The sequence below is a fragment of the Pristiophorus japonicus genome, chromosome 12 (assembly GCF_044704955.1).
Source record: "Pristiophorus japonicus isolate sPriJap1 chromosome 12, sPriJap1.hap1, whole genome shotgun sequence".
NCBI lineage: Eukaryota > Metazoa > Chordata > Chondrichthyes > Pristiophoridae > Pristiophorus > Pristiophorus japonicus.
In genome coordinates, this window is record NC_091988.1 from 177,564,610 (window position 1) to 177,580,950 (window position 16,341).

General features: G+C 42.7%; 1 protein-coding gene across 1 annotated transcript in view; it reads left to right on the forward strand.

Annotated features, from left to right (window-relative positions):
- dnmt3bb.1 (DNA (cytosine-5-)-methyltransferase 3 beta, duplicate b.1) overlaps positions 1–16,341 on the forward strand; it is a 294,113-nt gene that overhangs the window by 233,462 nt on the left and 44,310 nt on the right. The window lies entirely within an intron of this gene.

Here is a 16,341-nt window from a genome sequence, read left to right on the forward strand (position 1 = left end):
GCTGACTGCAGAGTCGACCGACAGCTAAAATAAAATGGCGGCCGCAGCGGTGTGCCCTCTTTAAAGGCGAAGGGGCCGGCCCAGGCACTAGCAGCTTCTCGCCGCACAAAGCTGTCGGGGCCACCGGCGGGAGCAATTTTCCTTGCGGGGCGAAAAATAGTTGCTGCCAGGCAGTAAGGGGTCGCTGCATGCCCGACAACGAGTTGGAGCGCCGGGCGGGGCAGAAACACAGCAGTGCGCAATGGAAACCCATTTTCTCTGGCCCTGGAGCAATTCTGCATGGGTCAGACCATTTAGCAGCCCCTGATCGGAAAGGCGTTATCACCTCTTAGGGGGCAATTTCCCTCCCTTAAAGTCCTACCTGTCAAAGATTTGATGGCATTTATTTTGTGTTTAGCCCATATTTTTTTCTTCCCTCCCTACAAATGTTAGCCCCATTCATTCACACTGTCCTCTGTCATCCCTAGAGTTGGGATTGTCCACTCGACGTCACAAACACCTTCGCTGGTCTCAACAGTACCACTGAGCCAGGCAGCCCAGTTGAACCTGACAAGTTTAAGTATGAATATCAGATCTCCAAGTTGAGGTCTAATGTTCCAATGTTGTAGCTTTTTCTAGATCATTTTCACTTTATTTTTTCTTGTTATTTCCTCACATAAACCACTGGTCTGTGACTGCTGGCAGGGTCACGGTATGATTAGCCAGCCGTTTGTGTATTTTTAATGTGCTGACCATTTTCTACCTCCATCCAATGGAGCATTCCATTGTAGTGAAACATGCCATCCACCGACCTGTCTGTTAAGTGATGCAAGGAAAAGCATAAATACAATATACTGAGGGAGCTATAAAAAGCAACAAAGAAAGTAATCAAAGGTGCAAAAAGAAAGTATGAAAAGAAAACATTTAAAAAAAATATATTGAGAGAGTGGTAAGGCAGATTGTGAGCCTATTAAAGATAGATACCGATGATATAATGATGGATAATCAGGAAACGACTGACTTGCTAAACACTTTGTATCTGTTTTCACAATAGAGGGAGAAGACAAAATACCGGCAGTAGAAGGGAACCTAAAAATAATTCAAAGGGAGGAACTTAGTGGATTTCATATAAGTAAGAAAATAGTAAAGGAGAAAATAACGGGACTTAAGATAGCCAATAGTCCAGGACATGAAGGGTTCCACACTAGGCTATTGGAAGAAAAGTGCAGGAAATTGGAGATGCGTTAGTCATAATTTTTCATAGCTCTCTAGATTCAGGAATAGTGCCTTTGGATTGGAAAATTTGTCATTCTATTATTTAAGAAAGGAAGGAGGGAGAAACCAGTAAATTGTAGCCCTGTCAGTTTAATGTCAGTTGTGGAGAAGTTACTGGGATATATCATCAGGAAAAAAGTGACTGAGCTAATCAAAAAAAAGTTAGCTTGAATTTGTGAAGGGAGATCATGTCTGATTAATCTGGTGCAATTTTTTGATGTCACTAACATAGTGGATAGGGAATTGTCTATGGATGTTGTCAATATGAACTTCCAGAAGGCATTTGATAACATTCTGAACAGGAGCTTATTAGCAAAAATTAGAGCACATGGAATTGGAGGTAACCTGTGACATGGGTTGGTAATTAGTTGGGTGCGAGGAGACAGAGTAGGGATAAAGGGAATGTACTCTGATTGGTGGGATGTGACAAATGGTGTTTCCCAGGGATTTGTACTGGGGTCTCAGCTTTTCACCAATGACTTGGATGAAGGAATAGAGTTTTATATACAGATTCAACCTCCCAAATCCAGAATGTTCCGAAATCCGGACGTCGCGCTGATCCGTGGAGGGGTCGTCCGAAATCTGGAAAATGTTCCAAAATCCGGACATTTTTTTAAGTGGCACACATGCTGTATTTTTTAAACGGCGCAATACAAAATAGTCATCTGAAAACCAACATTTTTTCAGTGAACATAGCCGCTCAACACTCACCATTAAATGGCGCATTAGAAAATACAGGTACAGCGTAGTCATCCGGAATCAGTTCCCAAAACCGGCCTTTGTTTTCAAACCGTGCAAATATGGACCTGCGATCGCAATGCTCCATGACCTCAAACCGAGAAGAGGCTGCTCAGAAATTATAGACCGGGTTGGATAAAATATGCATCTAGGCAGATAATTGAAAGCTAAAATTTAATACAGTAACGACAAATCTAAAGTGCTGCGCACAAGAAGAAAAAGTAAGTTACACCTGTATTCCGTGTATGGTGTAAAAATAGTGAAGGGTAAAACCAAATGACATCCAGGAATCTTAGACACAGTGCTCAGCATGTTCAACCAATGCAGAACAGCTATAGTCATTAACTGGACTATACAGCAAGAGATAAAAAATAAGTCAAAATGAAATTTTATTACCTGTACAGGGTATCTCTTTAATTACAAGGGCATCCAGCGGTATTATGTATGTGTAGGCTTCTCAGAAGCATCTCCATTAAGGTGTCAGTACACAGCGATAAATAGGAAAAGACAGACCCTGTTCTGCGTACACGAAAGTCAGCCAGCCGAAGGGTTCCGAAATCCAGAAATACCTGAACCTCGGCCCAGGCATTTTCAGATTGGGGACATCGGAAATACGTTTCGAAATCCGGAAATACCCCAAATCCAGAATGGTCTCGGTCCCGAGGTTTACGGATTTGGGTGGTTGAACCTCTCCAAGTTTGCAGGTGACATTAAGTTAGAAGGCACAGCAAGTATTGTAGATGGGAGCAGGAAGTTAAAAAGAGACATAGATTAAGTGAGTGGACAAAACTATAGCAGATGATGTTAAATATGGAGAAGTGTGAAGTCATCGACTTTGGATTCAAGAAAGCCAAATTGAAATATTTTTTAAACGGTGAGAGACTCGGAACTGTGGAGGAGCAAAGGGATTTGAGTACACAGGCACAAAAATCACTAAAAGCTAGTGCACAGATGCAAAATAATGTTGGCCGTTAACTCTCTTATAGGGGAGGGGGATTGGAGGGCAGGAGATAAGAGGGAGGGGAGGGGGAGCAGTGGCAGCAATGGGGGAGCGGTGGAGATTGGGTGGTGGTAACAGTGGCTCACGTTGTTTAAATATGGGGTTGGGAGGAACAATCCTCCTATCGCCTCCACATTCAGGAAAGTAAATTTCAAAAACTTACATGTTTAATGGCAAGTGGTCTCATGGTCTGGTTTTACTGAGCGTTTACTGAGGGGACACCAAGCTTGCATTAGGGAGCCTCAAAGAGGCGTTAGGCCCCTGATTTGCATATGTTGCAGTGTCAGTTGTGGCTCAGTGGGTAGCACACTCGCCTCTCAGTCCCACTCCAGAGACCTGAGCATATAAATCTAGGCTGACACTGCAGTGCAGTGCTGAGGGAGTGCTGCACTGTCGGAGATGCCGTCTTTCGGATGAGATGTTAAACCAAGGCCCCGTTTGTTCTCGCAGGTGGACGTAAAAGATCCCATGATTTTATTTCGAAGAAGAGCAGGGGAGTTATCCCCAGTGTCCTGGCCAATATTTATCCCTCAATCAACATAACAAAAACAGATTATCTGGTGATTATCACATTGCTCTTTGTGGGAGCTTGTTGTGCGCAAATTGGCTGCCACACATCCCACATTACAACAGTAACTACATACCAAAAGTACTTCATTGGCTGTAAAGCACATCCAGTGGTTGTGAAAGGCATTATATAAATGCAAGTCTTTTTTTTATGTAAAGGGTAATGGCTGTTTCATGCGTGTGTTCTGTACAATTATTTTTTTCCTGTCCCAGTATGGCAGGCGACGCGCTTCCGGTTGGAAAGGTATGCGTGCTTCCTGCCCGCCATATTGGGGGCTTAGTAGGCCGGCGAGCACCCAAAGAATGAGTGCTAGTCTGACACATTGATAGGCCAGTGTTCCTGTCACTGTGCTAGGTGGAAGATCATCTGTTGTTGAAGTGTTCTGGCCCTCGGCTTACTGAACATTTTATGTTACATTGTGTGCTGCGTTACAGGTCATTATGTTTACCTCGTTCGACCACTTAAAATACATGTAGAGTCCATGATCAGGGTCTGGATTCTAACTGGTGCCCAGCTAACTCACGGTGCAGCTCATTGAGTTACTGTGGGGAAAGGAACCCATCTGTCTCAGTGCTAATGGGAACTTGGCTAACGGGTTATCAAAATGTTATGCTCTGGAGCACATTGATGGTATAAAATCTTCCAAAGATTCCATCTCAAATAGTAAACTGTATTTTTGGTATGCTTGTATTTTCATTTTATAAAAAGAAATGACAAACATGTTCTTTTTAGAGAGAGAGTCTGAGCATGTATCCTGAAGATACCATTTACCAAGAATTATATTCAACTTTAGCGTATTTTTGTTTTGTTCTGTCTGTTTGGTCATTATGTGAATATGTCTGTACTGATGTCATTGCAGGCACTGGTCTGTGACTCCAATCGTGTGAGGGAGCCGAATTAACATATAAAATCGATGCTGAGCATTCTTGGGCTAAGCTGAGATGCCTAGTAATGTCTTTGAGCTAGTACCCCCAATGTTGTAACACTTACTATTTAAGATAAAAATATTAAAGCTAAATTCAGCAAAGCTGTGTTCCCCCAGCAGGCCACCCACACAGCCACACATTCCCCAGATGCTCTTGCGGCACAGGGCTTCGCAAATGTTAACTTTATAACTCTTTGATTTATTTAAATGGTTACTATCAAATGGTGATACTCCCTCTTTAAATATGGAAATTAATCTTTCTGTGCAAGCCCTCTAAATGGTGCTATCCTTGTGCACATATGCTGTGGAATTTTCAAAAGTTATTTGTGTAACAAGCTCTTACGCAATCAGGACTGCATTAATGTTCTGGAGAAATATCCTGACCTGAAAGAAAATACAAATAACACTTGCTTTTTTTCCCTTAAATTTCTCGCTCCCTTCTCATCGCTTCAGTAATTAGAATAGTGCTTTTCCCTGAACTGAACTGAACTGAACTCATCTATGTGCCATAATGTCAATATTCCCTGAAAATCATGATTAGGTTTTTGCTGACATTAAACTGTAAGATAAGGGTGTAGGGCAGTTAAGAAGGCAGTCACAGACCTACAATGAGAGTTAAAGTACTCAAGTGGGTGCAACAGTGGTAGATTAAATTTAGTATGGACAAGCGTAAACTACTTCATGTAGGAAGAAAAAAACTTGGACAAAATGGGGTAAATTTACAAATGTATGGTCCCAGCATAGAGCTTTGCTTGCTGGAAGTGTCTATTCTTAAAATTATTCCTTACAAGTACACCATGAATGGTAGTGAAATAGCAAAGAGTAAAGGTGAAAGTGATCTAGAAGTATTAGTAGACTCAGCATTTAAGATGTCTAATCATTTCAGCAAAGCAAATAGAATGCTGAATTATATAAATAAATCAGTAGAGGACAAGTTGCAGTTAGTTACGCTTAAATTGTACAGTGCTGTGTTCAATTCACACCTTGAGTACTGTGTCCAGTCCTGTTCACTGAGACACAAGGAAGAAGGATTAGAGAAGAGCTATGAGAGTGAATTTGAATGTCAGAAGATTGAGTTATGGACCTTTTGAAAGAAGATGACTGAGAAAGTAGTTCAGAGGTATATAAGGTAGTAAACAGTATATAAAAGGTACATCTGGAACACGATTACAAGTGAAACTGACAGTAGGACAAGGGGAGATATAGGAAGCAGGTTGAGCATGTAGGATGACATGTAAAGTTGAGAAGTGACAGGAAATCAAGAGTTCAGACAAGTACTGCCCATAGTAGTAATGCAGAGACAAAATGCAAAACTGAATACAGGTATTAGAAAGCTGAAATAAAAACAAATGCTGGATATATATAGCTAGCTTAAGGGTATCTGAAAAGAGAAAAGACAGATTAACATTTGAATTCTGAACCTTCATCAGAACTGGTAGTTGTAAGAGGCAAAGAAAGATAGAACAGATAGATAGGTAAAGAGTATCAGATCTATGTTAATTATTTCATAAAAAGGGAGACAATGGGTTTAGTTGTCTATTCAGTAAATAGATTTCAAAATGCAGGTAAGGTTCTGTACTATACAATGGTTATTTTAGTCATGTGAATAACACAAAGTTTCCAGCGTTTAGGGGTAGAATTTGCGGTTGGAAGCTTCCCGCAGACGGATGCCTCCGACCTGCAAAAAAACTTAACTGCTACGAACTTACCTGTTAGTCCAGGAGGTTCGGCGACTTGTGGTCCTGGGCCTCTACGCGTAGGCCTGCTTAGAGGCCCACGTAGCCCAGGGACATGGGCGCTTTGCAAGCGCCTGTGGGATCACATGGGCCAGCCCAACCAATGAAAGTAGGGGATCCCCATTCATACTTATAGTGAGTTCTGTTTTTATGGAGCTGCCATAAATATGAATGGGAATATCCCCAAAAATACACAAACACATGAAATAAATTTTAATAAACACATTACATATTTAAATTTAATTAAAATGACATGTAATTAAAAAAAAAATTTTTAATTTTTAATACTTTTTTAATGATTTAAGGGGGCTAAAAATCAACTTGCCTTAATGAACAGGGGTTTTAATATATAAATGAGTGAAAAAAATTATTTTTCTATTTTTTAAACTCTTACGCTGGTAGGGCCTGCTTTTGCCAGCGTAAGAATTTCATGGGCATTCGCTGGGCAGAAGTTGGGCACTCTCCGCCTGCTAGTGCTCTTTTCTGTCAGAACAATGTCAGAAGGATTCTTGACAGATCGCAAATTCCAGGTTTTGCCGCATGTGCAGTGCATGCCTAAATTGGAACCTGTGGGGCCCCTACGGGCGGGTGTGCATCTCGCACCACGCAACTTCAGCCCCTTTGTTTTCTTGTATTACGGGCTATGATGGGATTGCTGTACCATTAATGAGCTGATGGTGGCGCTGCAGCAAGCAGTAACTGAATAGGCCTGCACTGCCACCAGCAGGTGCTGTACTGTAATATAATGCAGAATACATTACAAAAAGTAATGATCTCAATTTAATTTTAATTTTTAAAAGTTGAAATTTAATGGTTTCAAAAAAATGAGGATTAGGACTTAAAACCTCTGAATATTTTATTTGAATAAGGTGCTCATATTGAGTTTTAAGAACAAGAGCGATTTGTATTTATATAGCACCTTTAACATTTAAAGAAAAAAGTTCGGACACTTTACAGATGAGCACATGGAAAATGGATGCTAAGCCTGAAAAGGTGAGATTAAGAGGGTGGCGAAAAGCTTTCTAAAAGAGATGGATTCTGAGGAGGGGTTTTAAAGGACAGGAGAGAGGTGGCGTTAAAGTGGAAATTCCAGAGAGTAGAAATCAGGCAGCTGAAGTTTCAGCTTTCAAAATAATGCATCAAAGAGAAGGGAGAATACACAAAAAGTGAGAGGCAACAAATGAGAGGTGGGGGGGAATATAGAGCTGGAGCTGATAGCAGAGACAGGTGGGGAAAAGACAAAGACAAGGATTTCAAATGAGAGGTGTTAAGAGATGGAGAGCTACGATAGACTAGTAAGACTAGAATGATTAGTGAGCGGGACTTAGTGTGACACAGGATCTGTGCACCAGAGTTTTAAATAAGGAGTTCAAAGAATGGTGGACTGGAAGAGCTGGATTGCATCAGTGTACATGTAGAAGTTGACCCCTTGTCTGTGGGTCATGTTACCGAAAGACAACATGTAGATGAGGAAAAGGAGTGCGCCAAGGATAGTTCCTTGGAGGATTCCAGAGCTGATGGTGTAGTGTTGGGTAGAGAAGCCATTGCTGGAGATAAACAGAAACGTGTGAGGGCAGTCCCATGGACCTGGATAAGAAAGGACAGGTGTTGGAAAGGATGGGATGGCCAATTGTGGAAAGGTCAAGGAGGTTGGAGATCAAGGAGGGATAAAGCAACACTGTCACAGTGACTGATGAGGTCGATTATGACTTTTGTTAGCGACATTTTGGTGCCATAAGAAAAGTGGAAGTTATGGAAGAAATGGGCATGGATCTGTTCAAGTTAAAATAGGTTAAATTTGGGTTTCACTTAGGAACTTGGGAACAGGCCATTCAGTACCTCCAGTCTGTTCTGTCCATTGTAACATCTTGTTCCCATTCGCACAATTTACTGTGCCTCCTAACTTAATGTTATCTGCAAACATGGATAGACAACTCTCTATTCCTTCATCCGAGACATTATATATATTGGGAAAAGCTATGGCCCCAGTATAGATCCCTGTGGAACATCACTTGTCACATCCCGCCAATCAGAGAACAAACCGGTATCTCTACTTTCTGTTTCCTGCCTCCCCACCAATATGACCCTTGTCTCAAGGGTATCTTCAATTCCGTGTGCTCTCATTTTTACTGTTACTGGAGGTCCATAGACAACATCCATATCCACCATGCTAATGACCGCCTCAAAAAATTCAGTTAGATTAGTCAGACATAACCTAAGCTTGATACTGTCTCTTACTTCATTTGTTGACCATGGTTACTTAACAGTGTAATGAAAAAGTTGATGCACAATCTGTTTTTTATCACTAGATGTCAGTAGGTAATTTTGTAAATGCTGTCTATTGAGGATTTAAAGTGTGGAAGGACACCCACGGGAAGGGAAATTGCACCAACTGTTACTGAAAATAGGATTTGGGCAGCTTGACATTCGGCTGCTATTTTTGACCGTTCCATTGTTCATCTTCATTCAGTGTTGTGCAGCATAACAGTTGGCGATATTGAGAATCATGTTTGTTACAACCTTTGTGGGGAGACTGCTTTGGTCTAAAAGAGCTCCCATCCTACCAACCTCACACAGTGTTGTTACCTTTTAAAGACATGTGCGACTGCGGAGAGCTTGTTCATTCAATTATTTGAATAATGTTCTATAATGGTACAGAAACAATAGCAAGAATTTGACCTTTAATACCCAAGGATTAAGATAATGGTCCAAAGCTTTTGCTGTCAAACAAGAATTTTTCAAATATAGTTCTACTTGACTCTTGTGATGAATAGAGGTGCGTTTTATCCTCATTTGAGTGTATTTTCAGTGAACTCATGCAATTTGTGTATGTGGCCCATCCATGACTCTCTTTATAGCATCAGTGTCCCTTCCATGGGTTGGAAGACAATTCTGTGCTGATTAGGAGTATGAATATTAAAGCCGAGAAATTGGCCTCCTTAGCTTCTCCCGTTATCGCCTCCGGGGGTGATAACGGGCCCTAGGCGCGGCGAGCAGATCGACTCCTGCTATATTCGGCAAGAGCTTTGCGGCAGCGGTATGGCGTTGTGCCCCGATCTCCGTTGCCCAGAGATCATAATGTCATTGCCCCAGTAGCACCCCGGACCCAAACTTTGGTTCCGTACCCTGCAGCATTGCTGGGCGAAAACGCCGGCAGCTGCAAGAGACGTTCATCGGGAGACTGGGCGCTTCAGGGCGATGCTTAAAGGCAAGGTAGCTGAGGTCGGTTAATAAAATTATGAAATGATCTCTGTCCATTTTGTTTCCATGCTTTTCTCCCACGATTGACCAGCCCGGCGCTCTGCTGCAGTGCATCGGGCTGATCGGGCCGGAATGCAGTTGCCGTCGGGACCAGGTAAATTTGTCCCTTGCAGAGTCTGCAGTGATGGCCCTTCCCTTTAAGGGAGGGAAGGAGCTTTCCCTGCAGCTCTGCATGGCCCATTATGCAGCACTGCACACTTACCGGCCCGCCTGCTGCCGTTGTGCTCCAAGAAGGAAGTGGGGCGCTTGATTCTTGGGGAGGTGGGACCAGTACAAACCGGACGGTCTGCACCTAGGCAGAACCGGAACCAATGTCCGAGGGGGAGTGTTTGCTAGTGCTGTTGGGGAGGAGTTAAACTAATGTGGCAGGGGGATGGGAACCAATGCAGGGAGACAGAGAGAAACAAAAAGGAGACAAAAGCAAAAGACAGAAAGGAGATGAGTAAAAGTGGAGGGCAGAGAAACCCAAGGCAAAGAACAAAAAGGGCCACTGAATGTAAAGGGGCTGCAGGAGGGGTCAAAACTAAAAATCATGGATTAAAAACTAGTATTAAAACACTCTACCTAAACGCACGCAGCATTCGAAATAAAGTAAATGAGTTGACGGCACAAATCATTACAAATGGGCATGATTTGGTGGCCATTACAGAAACGTGGTTACAGGGTGGCCAAGACTGGGAATTAAACATACAGGGGTATCTGATGATTCGGAAAGATAGACAAGAAGGGAAAGAGGTGAGGTAGCTCTGTTAATAAAGGATGATATCAGGGCAGTTGTGAGAGATGATATTGGCTCTAATGAACAAAATGTTGAATCATTGTGGTTGGAGATTAGAGATAGTAAGGGAAAAAAGTCACTGGTGGGCGTAGTTTATAGGCCCCCAAATAATAACTTCACAGTGGGGCGGGCAATAATCAAGGGAATAATGGAGACATGTGAAAAAGGAACGGCAGTAATCATGGGGGATTTTAACCTACATATCGATTGATCAAATCGCACGGGGTAGCCTGGAGGAGGAATTCATAGAATGCATATGGGATTGTTTCTCAGAACAGTATGTTACAGAACCTACAAGGGAGCAAGCTATCTTAGATCTGGTCCTCTGTAATGAGACAGGAATAATAAACGATCTCCGAGTAAAAGATCCTCTTGGAATGAATGATCACAGTATGGTTGAATTTGTAATAAAGATTGAGGATGAGGAAGTAGTGTCTCAAACGAGCATACTATGCTTAAACAAAGGGGACTACAGTGGGATGAGGGCAGAGTTGGCTAAAGTAGACTGGAAACACAGACTAAACAGTGGCACAATTGAGGAACAGTGGAGGACTTTTAAGGAGCTCTTTCATAGTGCTCAACATAAATATATTCCAATGAAAAAGAAGGGCGGTAAGAGAAGGGATAACCAGCCGTGGATAACCAGGGAAATTAAGGAGAGTATCAAATTAAAAACCAATGCGTATAAGGTGGCCAAGGTTAGTGGGAAACTAGAAGATTGGGAAAATTTTAAACGACAGCAAAGAATGACAAAGAAAGCAATAAAGAAAGGAAAGATAGATTACGAAGGTAAACTTGCGCAAAACATAAAAACGGATAGTAAAAGCATTTACTAAGATATATAAAACGGAAAAGAGTGACTAAAGTAAATGTTGGTCCCTTAGAAGATGAGAAGGGGGATTTAATAATGGGAAATGTGGAAATGGCTGAGACCTTAAACAATTATTTTGCTTCGGTCTTCACAGTGGAAGACACAGAAACCATGCCAGAAATTGCTGGTCACAGGAATGTGGGAAGGGAGGACCTGGAGACAATCACTATCACTAGGGGGTAGTGCTGGACAGGCTAATGGGACTCAGGTAGACAAGTCCCCTGGTCCTGATGAAATGCATCCCAGGGTATTAAAGAGATGGCGGAAGTTATAGCAGATGCATTCGTTATAATCTACCAAAATTCTCTGGACTCTGGGGAGGTACCAGCGGATTGGAAAGCAGCTAATGTAACGTCTCTGTTTAAAAATAGGGGGCAGACAAAAGGCAGGTAACTATAGGCTGGTTAGTTTAACATCTGTAGTGGGGAAAATGCTTGAAACTATCATTAAGGAAGAAATAGCGGGACATCGAGATAGGAATAGTGCAATCAAGCAGACGGAGCATGGATTCATGAAGGGGAAATCATGTTTAACTAATTTACTGGAATTCTTTGAGGATATAACGAGTATGGTGGATAGAGGTGTACCGATGGATGTGGTGTATTTAGATTTTCAAAAGGCATTCGATAAGGTGCCACACAAAAGGTTACTGCAGAAGATAATGGTACGCGGGTCAGTGGAAATGTATTAGCATGGATAGAGAATTGGCTGGCTAACAGAAAGCAGAGAGTCGGGATAAATGGGTCCTTTTCGGGTTGGAAATCGGTGGTTAGTGGTGTGCCATAGGGATCGGTGCTGGGACCACAACTGTTTACAATATACATAGATGACCTGGAAGAGGGGACAGAGTGTAGTGTAACAAAATTTGCAGATGACACAAAGATTAGTGGGAAAGCAGGTTGTGTAGAGGACACAGAGAGGGTGCAAAGAGATTTAGATAGGTTAAGCAAATGGGCTAAGGTTTGGCAGATGGAATACAATGTCGGAAAGTGTGAGGTCATCCACCTTGGGGGAAAAAAACAAAAAAAGGGAATACTATTTGAATGGGGAGAAATTACAACATGCTGCGGTGCAGAGGGACCTGGGGGACCTTGTGCACGAATCCCAAAAAGTTAGTTTGCAGGTGCAGCAGGTAATCAGGAAGGCGAATGGAATGTTGGCCTTCATTGCAAGAGGGATGGAGTACAAAAGCAGGGAGGTCCTTCTGCAACTGTATAGGGTATTGGTGAGGCCGCACCTGGAGTACTGCGTGCGGTTTTGGTCGCCTTACTTAAGGAAGGATATACTAGCTTTGGAGGGGGTACAGAGATGATTCACTAGGCTGATTCCGGAGATGAGGGGGTTACCTTATGATGATAGATTGAGTAGACTGGGTCTTTACTCGTTGGAGTTCAGAAGGATGAGGGTGATCTTATAGAAACATTTAAAATAATAAAAGGGATAGACAAGATAGAGGCAGAGAGGTTGTTTCCACTGGTCGGGGAGACTAGAAACATAGAAAATAGGTGCAGGAGTAGACTATTCGGCCCTTCTAGCCTGCACCGCCATTCAATGAGTTCATGGCTGAACATGCAACTTCAGTACCCCATTCCTGCTTTCTCGCCATACCCCTTGATCCCCCTAGTAGTAAGGACTACATCTAACTCCTTTTTGAATATATTTAGTGAATTGGCCTCAACAACTTTCTATGGTAGAGAATTCCACAGGTTCACCACTCTCTGGGTGAAGAAGTTTCTCCTCATCTCGGTCCTAAATGGCTTACCCCTTATCCTTAGACTGTGACCCTTGGTTCTGGACTTCCCCAACATTGGGAACATTCTTCCTGCATCTAACCTGTCTAAACCCATCAGAATTTTAAACGTTTCTATAAGGTCCCTTCTCATTCTTCTGAACTCCAGTGAATACAAGCCCAGTTGATCCAGTCTTTCTTGATAGGTCAGTCCCGCCATCCCGGGAATCAGTCTGGTGAACCTTCGCTGCACTCCCTCAATAGTAAGAATGTCCTTCCTCAGGTTAGGAGATCAAAACTGTACACAATATTCCAGATGTGGCCTCACCAAGGCCCTGTACAACTGTAGCAACACCTCCCTGCCCCTCGCTATGAAGGCCAACATGCCATTTGCTTTCTTTACCGCCTGCTGTACTTGCATGCCAACCTTCAATGACTGATGTACCATGACACCCAGGTCTTGTTGCACCTCCCCTTTTCCTAATCTGTCACCATTCAGATAATAGTCTGTCTCTCTGTTTTTACCACCAAAGTGGATAACCTCACATTTATCCACATTATACTTCATCTGCCATGCATTTGCCCACTCACCTAACATATCCAAGTCACTCTGCAGCCTCATAGCATCCTCCTCGCAGCTCACACTGCCACCCAACTTAGTGTCATCCGCAAATTTAGAGATACTACATTTAATCCCCTCGTCTAAATCATTAATGTACAGTGTAAACAGCTGGGGCCCCAGCACAGAACCTTGCGGTACCCCACTAGTCACTGCCTGCCATTCTGAAAAGTACCCATTTACTCCTACTCTTTGCTTCCTGTCTGACAACCAGTTCTCAATCCATGTCAGCACACTACCCCCAATCCCATGTGCTTTAACTTTGCTCATTAATCTCTTGTGTGGGACCTTGTCGAAAGCCTTCTGAAAGTCCAAATATACCACATCAACTGGTTCTCCCTTGTCCACTCTACTGGAAACATCCTCAAAAAATTCCAGAAGATTTGTCAAGCATGATTTCCCTTTCACAAATCCATGCTGACTTGTACCTATCATGTCACCTCTTTCCAAATGCGCTGCGATGACATCCTTAATAATTGATTCCATCATCTTACCCAAGGGGCACAGCCTTAAAATACGGGAGAGCCAATTTAAAACCGAGTTGAAAAGGTATTTCTTCTCCCAGAGGGTTGTGAATCTGTGGAATTCTCTGCTCAAGGAAGCAGTTGAGGCTAGCTCATTGAATGTATTCAAGTCACAGAAATATAAATTTTTAACCAATAAGGGAATTAAGGGTTATGGGGAGCGGGTGGTTAAGTGGAGCTGAGTCCACAGCCAGATCAGCCATGATCTTGTTGAATGGCGGAGCAGGCTCGAGGGGCTAGATGGCCTACTCCTGTTCCTAATTCTTATGTTCTTATTCCTTCCTTCCTGGAGCGCAAACCACCAATATTTTTAAAGTTGAAAAAGATTAGCGCCTGGAGCTAATTTTTTCAAGTTTTAAAAGTTAGCGCCCTAAATGGGCTCACCCGAATTTCTCCCCCTAAGTGTGCGAAGGTGTCATCCAAAATTAATATCATTTTCACGAGTAAAAACGTTATTTTGTGTTTACCCATTCCTCTCCTAAGAGTGTATTCTGAAAAATCTTTCTTGTAAAAATAATCATGTAAAAATTATTTCCAAATAGAATACAATAAGGTTGTACCCTGTATATCGTATGTGATGTAGAGTGTTTGTAGCTGCTGACGATTCTTGCTCTCTCCTTTATTTATAATCTGAATTCTGATTTATCTTATCCCACTTTCTCCGTGATGTGTGCACCTGCTGTTTTGTGTCTGTCTTTGGGCTGGAATCTTTCAGCCTTCAGCTTAGAAATTCTCTTTCTCACATAATGTTTGATCTACTTCCGTTCATCTTTGATGCCTGCCTTTATCATTCTCTCCCTTTATCTCTTTTTCTAGATGGCTCGCTTTCTTTGTGTCTCTGTTTATCTCCATTTTCTGATGTCTCCCTTTCTTTCTCACTCGTATGTGTTGAAAGGCTTAACCTCCCCAGCTGCACCATATTGTATCACGAGGCTTTGGTACTGAGAGCCTGCACTGCCTCCAGGGTTTTCAGCAATCAGTACTGTTTCAGTGTACCCCAAGATTTTACTGCCTGTTTTGGAGATTATGGAATCATCAGGTAAATACTGATTCACATTTTCTTTTTCCAAGATATGTTCTCTCATTTTTTTCCTTTCCTTCTGATCTCTGTACAGCCAAAAATGCCCGTCGACACCAGGCATTAGCCAATGCTGCTTGAAGGAGCTGCATGAGAACATAAGAACATAAGAAATAGTAACAGGAGAAAGCCATAAGGCCCCTACAGCTAATGAAAGTGTAGTTACTGTTGTAATGTAGGAAACTAGGTAGGCAATTTGTGCACAGCAAGCTCCCACAAACAGCAATGTGATAATCTGTTTTGGTGATGCTTGTTGAGACATAAACATTGGCCAGGATACCAGGGATAACTCCCCTGCTCTTCTTCGAAATAGTAACTGTGGGAAATATTACATCCACCTGAGAGGGCAGACGGGGCCACGGTTTAAAGTCTCATCCGAAATACGGCACCTCCGACAGTGCAGCACTCCCTCAGCACTGCACTGGGAGTGTCAGCCTAGATTTAGAGGCGGGATTGCTACCATTGAGCCACGGCTACATGGCAAATACAGCATTCCCTCATAGGTGTGTTACCCTTGATTATGTGCACGAACCTGTAATCTTTTGACCCAGATTTGAGTGCTACTCGTTGAGCCAGGCTGACACACTCAGTAAGAATAGACTCTCACAACACACAAACAGAGAGCTTCACTTTGTTCAACCAAATCTAGTTGTGTGCATTCCGCAAAAGCTCACAGACATTTGATCACTCTGGTGCCTGCCTGTTCCCCACTGGCGCCACCACCGCTTGCTGTATGTAGCTTAAACAATTGTCTGCACCATTTTTAATTTTCGTCTTGCACGGTTGAATTCCAATAATTAAGCTAATTGTTGCGGATTATCAGTGTGACCGCACATAGCACCATCTTTAATACTTGCTGTTGGGATCTGCTTGGACCTGTAAACACTACTGACTGCATCTCAGCGCGGTTCTCACGACTTGGTTTGTACTTTGTCAGTAACCCAATCCTTCAGCCAAAAATGTCCCTAGACCACAGGCATGAGTCGCGAGACAAGGCAGGGAGTGGAGATGAGCTCCGGACTCTTTCAAGAGGAAAATGATCGGTAACTACCCAAAATCATTTTTACAGATCTTAATTTTCCCATTTGGTATTATGCAGACTACAAAGTACATAAGAACATAAGAAATAGGAGCAGGAGTAGGCCATACGACCCCTCGAGCCTGCTCCGCCATTCAATAAGATCATGGCTGATCTGATCATGGACTCAGCTCCACTTCCCTGCCCGCTCCCCATAACCCCTTATCGTTTAAGAAACTGTC